Source organism: Rhipicephalus sanguineus, chromosome 7 (genome assembly GCF_013339695.2).
Source record: "Rhipicephalus sanguineus isolate Rsan-2018 chromosome 7, BIME_Rsan_1.4, whole genome shotgun sequence".
Taxonomy (NCBI): domain Eukaryota; kingdom Metazoa; phylum Arthropoda; class Arachnida; order Ixodida; family Ixodidae; genus Rhipicephalus; species Rhipicephalus sanguineus.
In genome coordinates, this window is record NC_051182.1 from 103318437 (window position 1) to 103332670 (window position 14234).

Genomic DNA, 14234 nt, shown 5'->3' on the forward strand with positions numbered 1-14234 from the left:
TGATAAAATGAGGTAATGTTACCAAAGCTATGTTAGTGTCACTTGTAGCTGAACCAGAAAAATTGCAGAGCTCATCTGGTAGAATGAGATAATGAAATCAAACATATTGTTGCGTGGTTTTACCTACGCTAAGAGGGCTTAGTGGGCTAGACCCTGAAAAGGGAGCTGAAAAAGAGGTGAAGTCGACGTTGTGTTGTGAGCTGTGCTGTAGCTTGATACTGACTCAGTATTGTATTTTCCCCGTAACATTTTTGGTGGAGCTGCGGGGTACTTTTTTTGACGACGGAGCTCCGCAGTGGACGCCTCCTTAAGTCTGCAACCATGGCTCCGGGTGAAGACACGCCTTCGCCAGCTACGTCGGCAACATCTCCGACAACAACAACCCAGTACGTCGCTTTAACGCAACCCCGTGACCCCGGCACCTTTACCGGGGAGAACAACATCGATGTGGACAAGTGGCTCAGCATGTACGAGCGCATCAGCAAGCAATATGGCTGGGATCCAACCGTTATGCTGGCAAATGTCATCTTCTACCTCGACAAAACCCCTCGCGTCTGGTTTGAGACCCACGAGCACGAAGTCACAAGCTGGGACATGTTTAAAAAACAGCTCCGTCACCTTTTCGGCAACCCATTTGGTCAACAGCTTGCTGCACAGAAAGAATTGGCCGTACGTACTCAAACGTCAACCGAGCCCTACTTGACCTATATTCAAGAAGTGTTAGCCTTGTGTCAAAAGGTTGACCACAACATGTCCGAGGCTGACAAGATTTCACACATTTTGAAGGGTATCGCAGACGATGCGTTCAATCTGCTCGTTTTTACCAATGTCACGACCATCGACGCCGTAATTAAGGAGTGTCGCCGCCTGGAACAAGCGAAGAGTCGGCGCATTCCGCACCCGTTCCATCGTCTCCCCAACACCACTGCAACATCGTCTTGCGAAAGAACCCCTTTTCAGCCGTCCACAACTGACGATGTGACACGCATCGTCCGACGCGAACTCGAGGCTGTGTGCCCGGCTGCCCATAAACCGACGTTGTCCGAGACACCGCCCCCAGCTGTCGCCCTGATCCAGGCCGTTGTCCGCCAGGAATTCGCCAACCTGGGTCTGTGTTCCACTGTATGTGCCATGAACAATACTGACACCTCCGTAGCCTCTGAGACAACACGCCGCCGTCAGTACCCTGTTCGTTCCAGGAACCCTTCTTAATGGCGAACAGCAGATGATAAGCCGATCTGCTTCCGCTGTGGTCGTGCAGGCCACGTTGCTCGTTACTGTCGCAGTCAGTGGCCCTCTACTCCTCCTAGCCAGTATCCCGCTTACAACGGCCCCTTCCGCACAATGAATCGCCGCTATCCGAACCGCACTGAGTCTTCAGCATTCGCCGCCCCTGAGGACTATGGCCGCACCTTCCCATCGTCGCCGCCTCCAAGCCGTTCCTCTCGCTCACCAACGCGCCGCCGCTCGCCCTCGCCGTCATTTAGCCGCCGCATGTCTCCAGAAAACTAGGCTGCGCAGCTTCTGGAGGTGAAGCTGCCCTGTCGACGTTAACCAAAAATCCTCTGTTGCCCTTACGTCTACGCCAGAACACACTTGAAGTACATGTTGATGGCACTCCTGTTCAAGCTTTGACCGACACAGGCGCTCACGTCTCTGTCATGAGTGCGGATTTTCGTCGTCGCATGAAGAAGATTCTGACGCCACCCTTGACCAATGTGGTACAAGTCGCGGATGGCGGCACCGTTCCTGTCGTTGGGATGTGTACAGCTCACCTTACCGTTGCCGGTTATCAGGTGGTCGTCCTGTTTACTGTCCTTGCCACATGTCCCCACGACCTCATACTTGGTCTGGATTTTCTGGCAACCAACTCTGCGCTTATTGATTGCTCCGCCGGTGTGCTGCGCCTTGAACTGCCACAACTCAGTGACCCCCCGTCCCAACCTTCGTGCCGATTACATTCATCATCATCATCATCATCAGCCTGTCTACGCCCACTGCAGGGCAAAGGCCTCTCCCATGTTCCGCCAATCAACTCGGTCCTGTGCTTTCTGCTGCCACGTTATACCTGCAAACTTCTTAATCTCATCTACCCACCTAATTTTTTGTCTCCCACTCACGCGTTTGCCATCTCTTGGATTCCAGTCAGTTACCCTTAATGACCACCGGTTATCCTGCCGACGGGCTACGTGGCCGGCCCATATCCATTTCTTCTTCTTAATTTCAACTATGATATCCTTAACCCCCGTTTGTTCCCCGACCCACTCTGCTCTCTTCCTGTCTCTTAAGGTTACACCTATCATTTTCCTTTCCATCGCTCGCTGCGTCGTCCTCAATTTAAGTTGAACCCTCTTTGTAAGTCTCCAGGTTTCTGCTCCGTAGGTAAGTACCGGTAAGATGCAGCTGTTATATACCTTCCTCTTGAGAGATAGTGGTAGACTACCATTCATCATTTGATAGTGCTTGCCGAATGAGCCCCATCCCATCCTTATTCTCCTAGTTATTTCACTCTCATGGTTCGGCTCCGCGGTTACTACCTGTCCTAAGTAGACGTACTCCTTTACAACTTCCAGCGTCTCGCCACCTATCGCAAAGCCCTGTTCTCTGCCAAGATTGTTCCACATCACTTTAGTTTTATGCATATTAATTTTCAGACCTACTCTTCTACTTTCCGTATCCAGTTCAGTAATCATGAGCTGTAATTCGTCTCCCGCGTTACTCATCAATGCGATGTCATCAGCGAATCGCAGGTTACTGAGATACTCTCCATTAACTCTTATCCCTAATTCTTCCCAATCTAGGGCCCTGAAAACCTCCTGTAAACACGCGGTGAATAGCATTGGAGAGATCGTGTCTCCCTGTCGTACGCCCTTCTTTATTGGGATTCTGTCGCTTTCTTTATGAAGGACTATAGTGGCTGTGGATGCGCTGTAGATGTCTTCCATTATGTTTATATAGGCTTCGTCGATGCCCTGATTCCGCAGTGCATGACTGCCGATTACATTGCAGCGACTTTATTCATCTGCCCCAGCAATCTGTTACGTACGTCGATATGTTGTGCTCACCAGCTGTGCCAGACGGTGACTACTACGCTGCGCCTCTTCCCGATTTGCTGCTCACGCATTGTGTTGTTGTTCCCTATACGGTTCTCAGCATCACGGCTAACAGAACCTGGCTACTAGTGGTAAATTTCGGCTTCGCAAATCAAGTGCTCCCACAAGGCATTTCCGTAGCCCACCTTTGTTCGCTACTAGATTCACCGGTCGAAGCTTTCGCCTTGGATGCCGCTGTTCCTACGCAGCGGACGCAACCGACAACCAATTGTGACAGCCGTCAAATTTTTAACATGATCGCCGCTGACCTTCCGCCTGAACACGTTGAAGCCCTCCAGCGCGTTCTCGGGTCCTACCAGGACATTTTTTTATTTCGGTGACCGACCTCTAGGGCAGACGTCCGTTGTCCAGCATCGCATACACACAGGTGATGCCGACCCTGTTCACCGCCGCCCCTACAGAGTGTCTGCGTCTGAGCGGAGCGTCATCCAACAGGAAGTAAATAAGATGCTAGCGAAGGACATTATAGAGCCGTCCTCCAGTCCCTGGGTGTCTCCGGTAGTGTTAGTTAAAAAGAAGGACGGATCGTGGCGCTTTTGTGTGGACTATCGCCATCTCAACAACATCACAAGGAAAGACGCCTACCCTCTACCTCGAATTGACGACGCCCTTGATTGTCTGCATGGTGCCGCGTACTTCTCTTCCATCGACCTCCGTTCCGGATATTGGCAGATCGCTGTGGATCCCGCGGACCGAGAGAAGACGGCCTTTGTAACACCCGACGGCCTTTACCAGTTCAAGGTCATGCCTTTCGGCCTATGTAATGCCCCAGCCACATTCGAACGAATGATGGATTCTCTGCTTCACGGATTCAAGTGGTCTACGTGTCTATGTTATTTAGGCGACGTAATTGTGTTTTCGCCCACGTTCGAAACGCACCTTGAGAGACTCTCAGCAATTCTTGAAGTGTTCCGTCTCGCCGTACTTCAGCTTAATTCGTCCAAGTGCCGGTTCGGCCGTCGCCGCATTACGATCCTTGGGCATATTGTTGATGCCTCCGGCGTACAACCTGATCCGGAAAAAATTTGAGCCGTGAAGGACTTCCCTGTGCAGAAAACCGCCAAAGATGTTCGCAGCTTTGTGGGACTCTGCTCCTACTTTCGGCGGTTTGTCAAAGACTTCGCCGAAATTGCTAGACCTCTCACGGACCTGCTCAAGCAAGACACGCCCTTTAACTGGGGTCCCTCGCAAGCAGCAGCTTTCTCCAAGCTTGTCACACTGCTCACATCATCCCCTGTTCTGGCCCACTTCGACCCTGCCGCGCCAACCGAAGTCCGCACTGACGCCAGTGGTTACGGAATCGGCGCTGTGTTGGCCCAGCGACAACGTGGGCAGAATCACGTGATAGCTTATGCTAGCAGGCTGCTGTCCACTTCGGAGCGCAATTATTCAATCACGGAGCGCGAATGGGCAGTTGCGAAATTTCGCCCTTATTTATACGGCCGACAGTTTACAGTGCTCACCGACCATAATGCCCTTTGTTGGCTCGCCTCTTTGAAAGACCCCACAGGTCGTCTCGCTCGCTGGGCACTCCGTTTGCAGGAGTATACCTACACGGTCGTGTACAAGAGTGGAAAACTGCACCAAGATGCGGATTGCCTATCCCGCTACCCTGTGGCTGACCGGCCCTCTACGAGCACTGCCTTGATCGACTGCGTATTTTCCCTCTCCCAGCTGCTTCGCCTCGGCGACGAGCAGCGTCGGGATCCGCATATCAGTCAAATAATGCAACGGCTGCGATCCTCCCCGCACGACGCCTCTGTACGCATGTTTGCCTTCAAAGATGACACCTTATATCGGCGTAATTTGTCACCCGCCGGACCCGCTCTACTGCCGGTCGTACCAAAGCACCTGCGTTCCACAGTCCTCCACGAGCTTCATGACGCCCCAACCGCTGGTCACCTTGGCGTTTCTCGCACGTATGACCGTGTGCGCCGCCGCTTCTACTGGCCTGGCCTTGCACGCTCTGTGCGGCGTTATGTCAACGCCTGCGAAGTTTGTCAGCGCCGCAAGAAGCCGTCGGGACTTCCTGCTGGGTATCTTCAGCCTATTGACATCCCACCGGAGCCCTTCTTCCGAGTCGGTTTGGACCTTCTCGGTCCCTTTCCAACATCCACTTCAGGAAACAAGTGGGTTGCCGTTGCTGCCGATTACGCGACCCGCTACGCAATCACGCGAGCCCTTCCAACCAGCTGCGCTACAGACATCGCTGATTTTTTACTTCGGGATCTTATTTTAGTGCACGGTGCCCCACGACAACTGTTGACAGACCGAGGCCGTACTTTCCTTTCTCAAGTGATTGACGATATCCTGCGTTCCTGTTCTACCCAGCATAAGCTCACCACCTCTTACCATCCCCAGACAAACGGGCTGACAGAGCGCTTAAACCGGACCCTGACAGACATGCTTTCGAAATACGTGTCGACCGACCATCGTGACTGGGACCTTGCACTGCCCTACGTGACGTTCGCGTACAATTCCTCCCGGCACGACACCGCTGGATACTCACCGTTTTACCTTTTGTTTGGACGCGAACCAACGTTGCCATTGGATACCTTCCTTCCGGCTGCTGCAGAGTCGACCACGGAATACGCACGCGACGCTATTGCCCGCGCTGACCACGCCCGTCAGCTTGCCCGCAACAGATTGACGGCTTCTCAAGAAACACAGAAGCACCGTTACGACGAGCGGCATCGTGACGAACGTTTTCCAACGGGTTCCGTCGTTCTTCTCTGGTCCCCAACGCGACGTGCCGGCCTCTCTGAGAAGCTACTTTCTCGATACACGGGGCCATACCGCGTGCTTCGACAAGTGACAGACGTTACATACGAAATTGTCCCGGCTAATCCTACAAACTCTTCTCCTCTGTTATCCCGTGACGTCGTCCACGTATCCAGGCTCAAGCGTTACCACCCACCTTCTGCTGTGGTCCCATAGACGCGCCGGGTCGGCGCTTTTGCCACCGGGGGTTGTGTTGCGTGGTTTTACCTACGCTAAGAGGGCATAGTGGGCTAGACCCTGAAAAGGGAGCTGAAAAAGAGGTGAAGTCGACGTTGTGTTGTGAGCTGTGATGTAGCTTGATACTGACTCAGTATTGTATTTTCCCCGTAACAATATGATGGCCTAACTGGTTGTTGAACCGCGAAATAAATAAGACCATCTGTTACAGTCAGGTACTAATATCAAGGCTGTGTTCATTTATACGGTAGCGAGAATCTGGAGAGCTGGAATACGTCTGCGACCCTTCACAAGAACTAAAGACGTAAACGCAAAGCCGTCACTATCGGTGGCGTGGTTTAAAAAGAGTAATTGGTGACAATGCTAAGGCTTGCTTTTGCATGCCTGAGTCAGTTTTCTGAATATTGTTTCATGAGCTGCTGGCCTTTTATTTTCCGTCAGCATTGTTTCTTGGGAAGAAACCTGCATCTGCACAATCCGAGTATTGGGTGAAGGGTGGTTACCGGGACCACACTCTGAGGCAATCACATTTGGCAATACCGCCACAATATCGCTTTTATGGCAAGCTGACTGGTTGGTTGTGGAAAAGAGGGAAGTAGTCGCTTTTGTCATTAAACACGCAAGATTCCACAAAACGCAAAGCGACACAGTCGCCCAAGAGATTGTCTTAAAATATGGTCTCTGGTCTGAGTAAAACTGTCTTAACCTCAGTTGAGATTGACCTGAAGTAACAACTACACCTCACAATGTTCGGGCATTGCGAACGAACACGCATTTGCGTCGATCACTACGCGATAATCTCGTCTGCAATTTATGAAAGTTAGTGATTGGGTGGTGGTGACACATGGTGACCGCATGGGGTGCGGTCACCGTGTGTTGAAACATAACCATGTAACAAAAAATTGATATTTTTTCGTTAATATTTTCTACGGGCTCTCTACATCCCTCTTTCAGAAGCATGAACGTATTAGATGCGAGAACATCCGTTCTCTGTAGCTGATGAACATACTTCGTAAGGAAATGAAAGAAAAGAAAAGAATTACGAAACGAAGCGAGTCATGTGCGCACCAGGCCGCAAGTGGTATGTTGCGGGCCGCGTATTTGAGACCCCTGGCCTATACTATCGACAATTTCGGTGAAGTCGGTGGGGGGTCTTGGGCCTTCCAACGATCTATCCTGAGAATGGCAGGGCTCATTTTATCAATTCATTTGATTGAATCAGTCAACGCTATCAAATCTTCAAGTTCACCAGTCGCCTTATCGAGAACACTACAAATATTATCTTACAAAATTATCTAATATTGTCAAAGCTAGGCTTGTCTAACTGGCGGCGCAGCCATACAGATTAGAAACGTCATGTGATAGAAGCATTTAATCCTATCAAAGCCTCGATCCTTTAAATGAAAGCCGAACCAGGAGAAATCCAAGCATAATCTACTGAAATCAGTTAGTCCTATTCAAGCTCTCTTGTTTAAAGGGATACATATTAGCACAAAGAAACAAATACTTGAGAAAAAATGCAGGAAGCTGAAAGGTTGGGCGCTAATCTGAGACAAATCATTGATGTTGCTTCAAGCAGACATGAAGCAGAAAAGGCCCAATGTACTATACATATGTATGAGAAAGACTTGCTGCTAGGCGAGGTGTTTGACGTCAAAGGAATACATATTAGCGCAAAAAAAAGAAACAAAGACTCGAGAAGCACTCAAACTTTCAGCTTCCTCATACTTCTTTCTCGAGTGTTTGCTTCCTAGTTTTCGCTATGTATTCCTTTGACGTCAATTATGAACCAACTCGCGATGCAGCAAGTGCTACTCAACTTCGTCAGTTTACCTCGTAGCCGAACGAGAAATATTATAAATCTCATCTCATAGAATCACCACCATAAAAGAATGTTTATATCGCTGGCAGCCTTACCAGAGATATTGCAAATATCATCTGATAGAGTCACTGAAGGTAATCACAGCCTGATGACGTTCGCACCTTTCACAGTCCTGTCGCCTGCAATTTGGAACTAGTGTGCACGTGTATTCCCATCAGCCACAGTGACATGCTCCTCTGTGCCTGTCTCCGCACACCAACCACACCTTGTTCGTTTTGTTTAAAGCGATAGAAGTTATTTAGCGATAGGAACAGCGAAGCTGCTGTAGCTGGGCGTAGTTTCTGTGGTGTTGCAGTAAACTATCGTCATCATGCCGGCGCGCGCTCTCTTCTTCGTCTTCATCTCTTCTAACACGTGCGCCCGTCATCATGACAAAGAAAAAAGATATAAGAATAATAATATCCGGACTTTAACATCCCAAAACCAATATGATTATGAAAGACGCCGTAGTGGAGAGCTCCACAAATTTCCACCACCTGGAGCCGCGGCCCGGATTCGATCCTGCGAAAATCGGGCCAACAGTCGAGCGCCATATCCACTCGGCCACCGTGTCGCGGCAACCCCAAAATGAAGAAAATCAACACTATGGGTAACCGGATGCGCTTGCAAAGTTTTTCTACAGCCTGAACTTGCCGTACCTTCGGTCCGCTGTTCACACTTCATTCGATGCCGATAGTGCTTGCGTTCTGCTCTTACTCTATGGCTCCTGCCATAAAGTATAGCTCTGAGCGAGTGTATTGTGCAGATATTGTGTATCCTTCGAACCTCAAGAAGCTCATTGCAAAGAAGCGAAATTTTCGCAGATTAGCGAGCTTGACATCGATGCTTTCAAGGAATGTTTAACACCCGAAATAACAGTGACTCTCAATGACACGGACTACTTCTGCTACCCGTGAATTTGCTAATATTGCAATGAAATTTCTGCGTCGAACGCGCAGTTGAGCGATGGCATTTTTATACCCTTTCAAAAACACATCGACGTCATCAACCAGATCATTGCGACTACCGGCGTGTTCCCTTTGAAGCCTCCAGGCGCATTGAGAATTCTGGACAGGCATGCTTAGATCAAAGGGAAGTGCAGAAGGCAATGGCCTGCAACGTTCGCTCCAAGATGCCGTGGGCGTACAACCAAGGCGACGCATCGGTAAACTCAGCCGAAGGAAAGCACTTATTATGCGCACTGGACCGAGAGATTTCGGCAAGCTTCTACAGCAATGGCGACACCCTAGGAACTTTGTCAACTTGTCACCCTCCTGCCGTCGACACTAGTGAAAAATGAGATCAAGAAGCTTATTCTTGAAGCATCGAATCTTCAGACTTGCATGATGCACTGAGCCTTGCTGAAGGGCCTCATTGGATGGGCCGTAACTATTATAGCAACAAAATTATGCAGTAAGTTTTTAATGATTGTGTAAGCTTATGTAGAGGAGAATTAATCGACGAAGTTTAAAAATAACAAGAACGAGTTTTTTTGTCAGAAATTTCCATTGTTTAGTGTTTTCTTGAATTCAGCCCGACCGAGTCTCTTTACTGAAAAGTTGTAAAAATATAGGCTTTAGCAATTTTGTATATAATTATGCGTAGAACGTAATCCTCAATTGTTGCCGCTCAACCACAAGCCTTTCTTAAGGTGAAGACCTGCAAGTTAGACAAAAATTTTGCGAATCTTACAGTAAGCACTAAGCCACACAAGTCCTGAAAGAGTGATAATGGACGATTCTGAAGACTAATCTGATTGTTTCTAGGTTGTTGCTAGGCCTTAGCGAGGTCATGAGGGTTGTTTCAAGGTTGCTTCTAGGTCGTTCCTAGGCTTTAGTTAGCTGATGCTAGGTTATTTCTACGTTGATTATCAGCGCAGAGTGGTGTGTGGTTTGACTTTGTGTGGTTTATCAAGATAAACCACACAAAGTCATAGACACGACATGGATGTCCAACGAGAGACAAACTCGCGCTGAAACTAAGCGTTCGCACCTCTCATAGATTTACGGGTACGTCGTCGTTGGCGTAGACCTTCCATCGCTTCGGGGTCTTTTCGCAGCTGCCGTTGCCTCTACCACTTCCTTGTGTTGGGCTAACTGTTGCCTTCTTATTCAGCGGACCAGTGGTGAGTAGGGGGATTTACCCAATATCTGTGCCACATACCCGCTTATAGCAATGAGAGTTTTCTCATAACCGAACAAATTTCTGGGGTGCATACCCGTTCGTCGGGCTAACGGTTGTTCATTTTTAGTGAACCAGTGGTGAGTAGTGGCACTTACCCAATTTGTATGGCACATACCTGATATGCCACACAGGGCAGAGAACATAGGATAGGCCTCACAAATTACGGCTGCCTTAAATAGCTCCGCTGTTAAAAAAAAGGTTCCGAGGCCGATCCTGAGGTTTTTTATGAAAACATCTATGGCTACCAATAACGGCGAAGTAGTCCGTTTACTTGCCTGCGTCATGTAGTCTATCGCGCTGTGCCGAGCATTGGAAAGCGATAGCAATAAGATAGTATTACACTTAGATGACGCTGGTAGCGAACTGCCACCCAGCCCAACGAAGGGGCGCCGTAAGTTCATTAAATATGCTGACATCAGCTAGACACCGCAACTACAACGTAATACCTATATAATCAGACAATGGATATAATATTGCACATGGTGAGCGCTTGCCGCCAGGAAACTTGGCTGTAAATGGAAGAGCGAAGAAGACACCAAGGATAAGAAAAGTGAGAGAGGAAGACGATGGTGCGGAGAGAAAGCAAGACTGTAAAATGCGACTGCCACTTTCACTTTTGCGTTTCAGCGGGGGGGGGGGGGCATTTCAGCAACAGTTCAACGCTGGATATCACAGACAATGAGTCAGTCTGGCGACCTTAAGAAAACGCTACAGCGTCTTTGTTGCCTTTCAGAACTGTGATGGGAAGTCCCATCGTCCCAATTTCTTTTGGACAGTGAAAGCGCTTCCATCCAGGTGATTTAGAGCAGTATTGGAAATGAAGCCTCGTGCCTAAGTCGGGCAGTAACGCAAGAGGTCCTCAATAGTGCGACGTGCACTCCATTTTATATTTCTATGTAACTGATCCGTTACACGTATAGCCACTGCCTTTCGCAGACCGCGCCCGAATGTCTGGGAAGCTTGCAGATTATTTTCGAATCTTCTGATAGGCTTGAGTGCGCGATCTCGAACATTTGAGTTTGTTCTGGAACTAGCACAGCCACCAGCCATAAGACTTGAATGCCCGATGCTACATGTATAAATATCAGCGCGCCTAGCCACATATCATTGATGGACAGCCGATGCTTTGTTTGCCGCTGACATCGTAAGCCTGACTCGCTTGTAGTTTGACTTGTCGTTTGCCGGGCACAAGTTCGCCGAAATAAAAGGTTTCATCTCTAACTCGCCGACTGCTGCCTTCTCTAACGTCACTACCACGTGAAAATAGTTTCATCAACGGCAATGTCCTTGCACTCGGTGCTGTCGGCCATCTCAATCTAGACCCTTTCAGGCGCCACCCATGAAGAACTACCTGTAAATGCGTCAGATTTATACAACATTATTGCAAAACACTCGATATTCTATTGCAACAAAATTACTGTCATAATACATCAATTTCTGCGTATTATAGTAGTTAATCTTAATTAAATTGTAATTATATATATTTATCCTGAGTTCATTCATGTTCCCTTTTGCATAAATAGAATCAAATCTCAGCCTAGAAATACAGTGGAATTTGTTTTTGGTGCTGTTCTTTTCGATCAAAGAAAAGTAATATCTTTGCTATCGCCCGCGGCAAGCGGCACGTCGAACGACCCGTCGAGCATGGTAGTGCCTTCAGCAAAGTGACCAGATGCAACAGTACACTGCAAAGTGAAGATAAATGAAGGCATATTTATTGCACAGGAGGTTCAATTCATCCAAACATCGGTGCATCGTGCTGTTTCTTACGCACTAGTAGACACAAATGGCAAAAGCAAGGGATGTACACAATTGTATACAAACGTGACAAAGGGTTAAATGGGTAGGCGCTGATGAATGCGCTTTTTCTGTAATGAACACAGTCGATTGTAATAATAATATTATAATTGTCCAGGCTTAACGTCCGAAATCCACGATATGACTCTGAGGGACGCCGTAGTAGAGGGCTCCTGAAATTTTGACCAACAGGGGTTCTAACGTACACCTAAGTCTAAGCACACTGGTCTCAAGCATTTTCGCCTCCATCGAAAATGTGGCCGCCGCGCCCGGGAGTCAATCCCGTGATCTTCGGGTAAGCAGTCAATCAACATAACCACTAGACAGCCGTGACTGGTACAATCGATGAACATGTGAACTGTGATGATTGCCACTTCGGCAGCGTCATGCTATGCACCAGCCCACTTAAGTGTCGAGCCGCGTCAATTCTTGATGAAGGTATTCAAACAAAATTTGTTTCTGCGTGTTCATTTTTGGCAGCTTCATCGGCGAGGTCGTTGCCGGAGATGCCTCAATAGAGGATTTTAGTCTGTCCGGTATTCCGGTAACGTGAACGCGTAGCGTAGCACCGGATAGCGTGTGCCGTAGCTGCCGCTACGTCAAGTGGCGCCAGCTATGAAGGATAAAAACAACTAACAAACACATAATGTATGTCTTCCGAGATTCCGGGTTATTCATTCGCTAAGCCTACACATTGGTTATTTGAGTATGGCTCTCGAAAACGGTGCCAAATCGGCACGAATACCCTGCTGTCGAAGCTTAAGGACGTGAATCACAAGCAAATAAAAGCATCAGTTCGGAAATAGCGAGCGACAGAGCGCGCGACGGCCACTTGATAGACTCTATGTGGACGGCAATCGCTTTCGGCGGTGCGGCCATGTTTACCGGGCCTGCGCATGCGCAGTTCACACCCGGTATTCCGGTACACGCAAAGCATTTTGTGTATAGCGGTGTGCCGGACAGACTAAAATCCTCTAATGCCGTGTTTCAGCGGGCTTTTTTACGAGCCCAAGGGTTGTGTTCCCTACACTTGGGTGCCTTAAAGCTTCAGTTTTCTGGTGTCAGGTAACTGAACCTCTAGGATTCCCTTTTCCCAACGTGCGGCTCAGCGACGTACGGCTACACGTGGGAACGGGTCGAAACTCTCCCGTTAGCTTCTGTCTGTGGTGACGCTACTCACCAAGAGACTGCAAAAGCAGGAGACCCCGTGAGGGCATTATAATTGTGTTATCAGCTTTGTAATGCTTGGGCAGGTACTCCATCATCGAAAAAAAATGTGCGTACCCAACATGTCAACGTGTGTCAGATCTTCAATGGCAACCTGTGCAAGCGACTGCTTGCTCAAAGCTTTGTGTACCCTGCACCACAAATGAAAAAAAAATTGCAGTGGCTTAGCTTGGCTATGCCAGGATATACGTGGCGTTAGCAAAGGTTCAGCTGATAATTCTTAGCTTTCCAGATTATCTAGGATTATTAGCCGTCTTCTGTTCATTCTTCGTACGTTGAACCGCTAATTGCCAGGCAACTACTTCGGTATCCGATTAGATTAGCTTCTCGGCTCTTCTGCGCCGTTGAGCAGCATTTGCGCTCTCCTTCTCCATGGCGTTACCCACCTGCAAACGCCAGTCAGAGGCGCTATCAAGCGGCTCCAGCGCAGTGTCAGACGGCGACTGCACAGCGAAGGCGAATAGCTGCGCGCGTGCCGGCGCCAGTGTGTCTGCCATGGCTACGATGTCACTCCTCTCGAATGGGCAGTCCAGCAGCGGCGAGTCGCGCGCGGTGGTGGCGGAGAGCGTGTGAGATGCCGGCTCCGGTGAACCAGCTGTGTGACAGCACTGATCCTCGCGCATGCGCAGCACGGCTCATGAGAATCCACGCAATATCGGCTCCGGCTAGGCAATTAAGCTAACGCTACAAAAATTCAGAATTGGCTACGCAGACATTTGGTTCGGTTGGATTGCCTAATTGCGACATAGAGGTTTGAGAATAGGCAGGGTTTGCACACGGTAAACACAAACGCAAGTTAAATGCGCTCTGATTATCACGAGCACAACGCAAGGGATTTTTGGAAGCGGCTAGTATAAGCATGTATCTGAGAAAAATGCCGAAGCTTCCTGTAACTCGCGCAAGGTTCGAAACAGCGAAACTGGACGATTCGAAAGTTTTGATATCGTTGCTTAAAGCTTTTTGCTAAGGTTTAGGCAGGTTAGTGAGCACACGGATGTCCAAACTCCTGAACCGAGCGTTCGGACATCTCGCAGATCTACGGGCATCTTGTCATTGCCGTAGGGCTTCCACAGTTTGGGGTTCTTTCAGCAGCT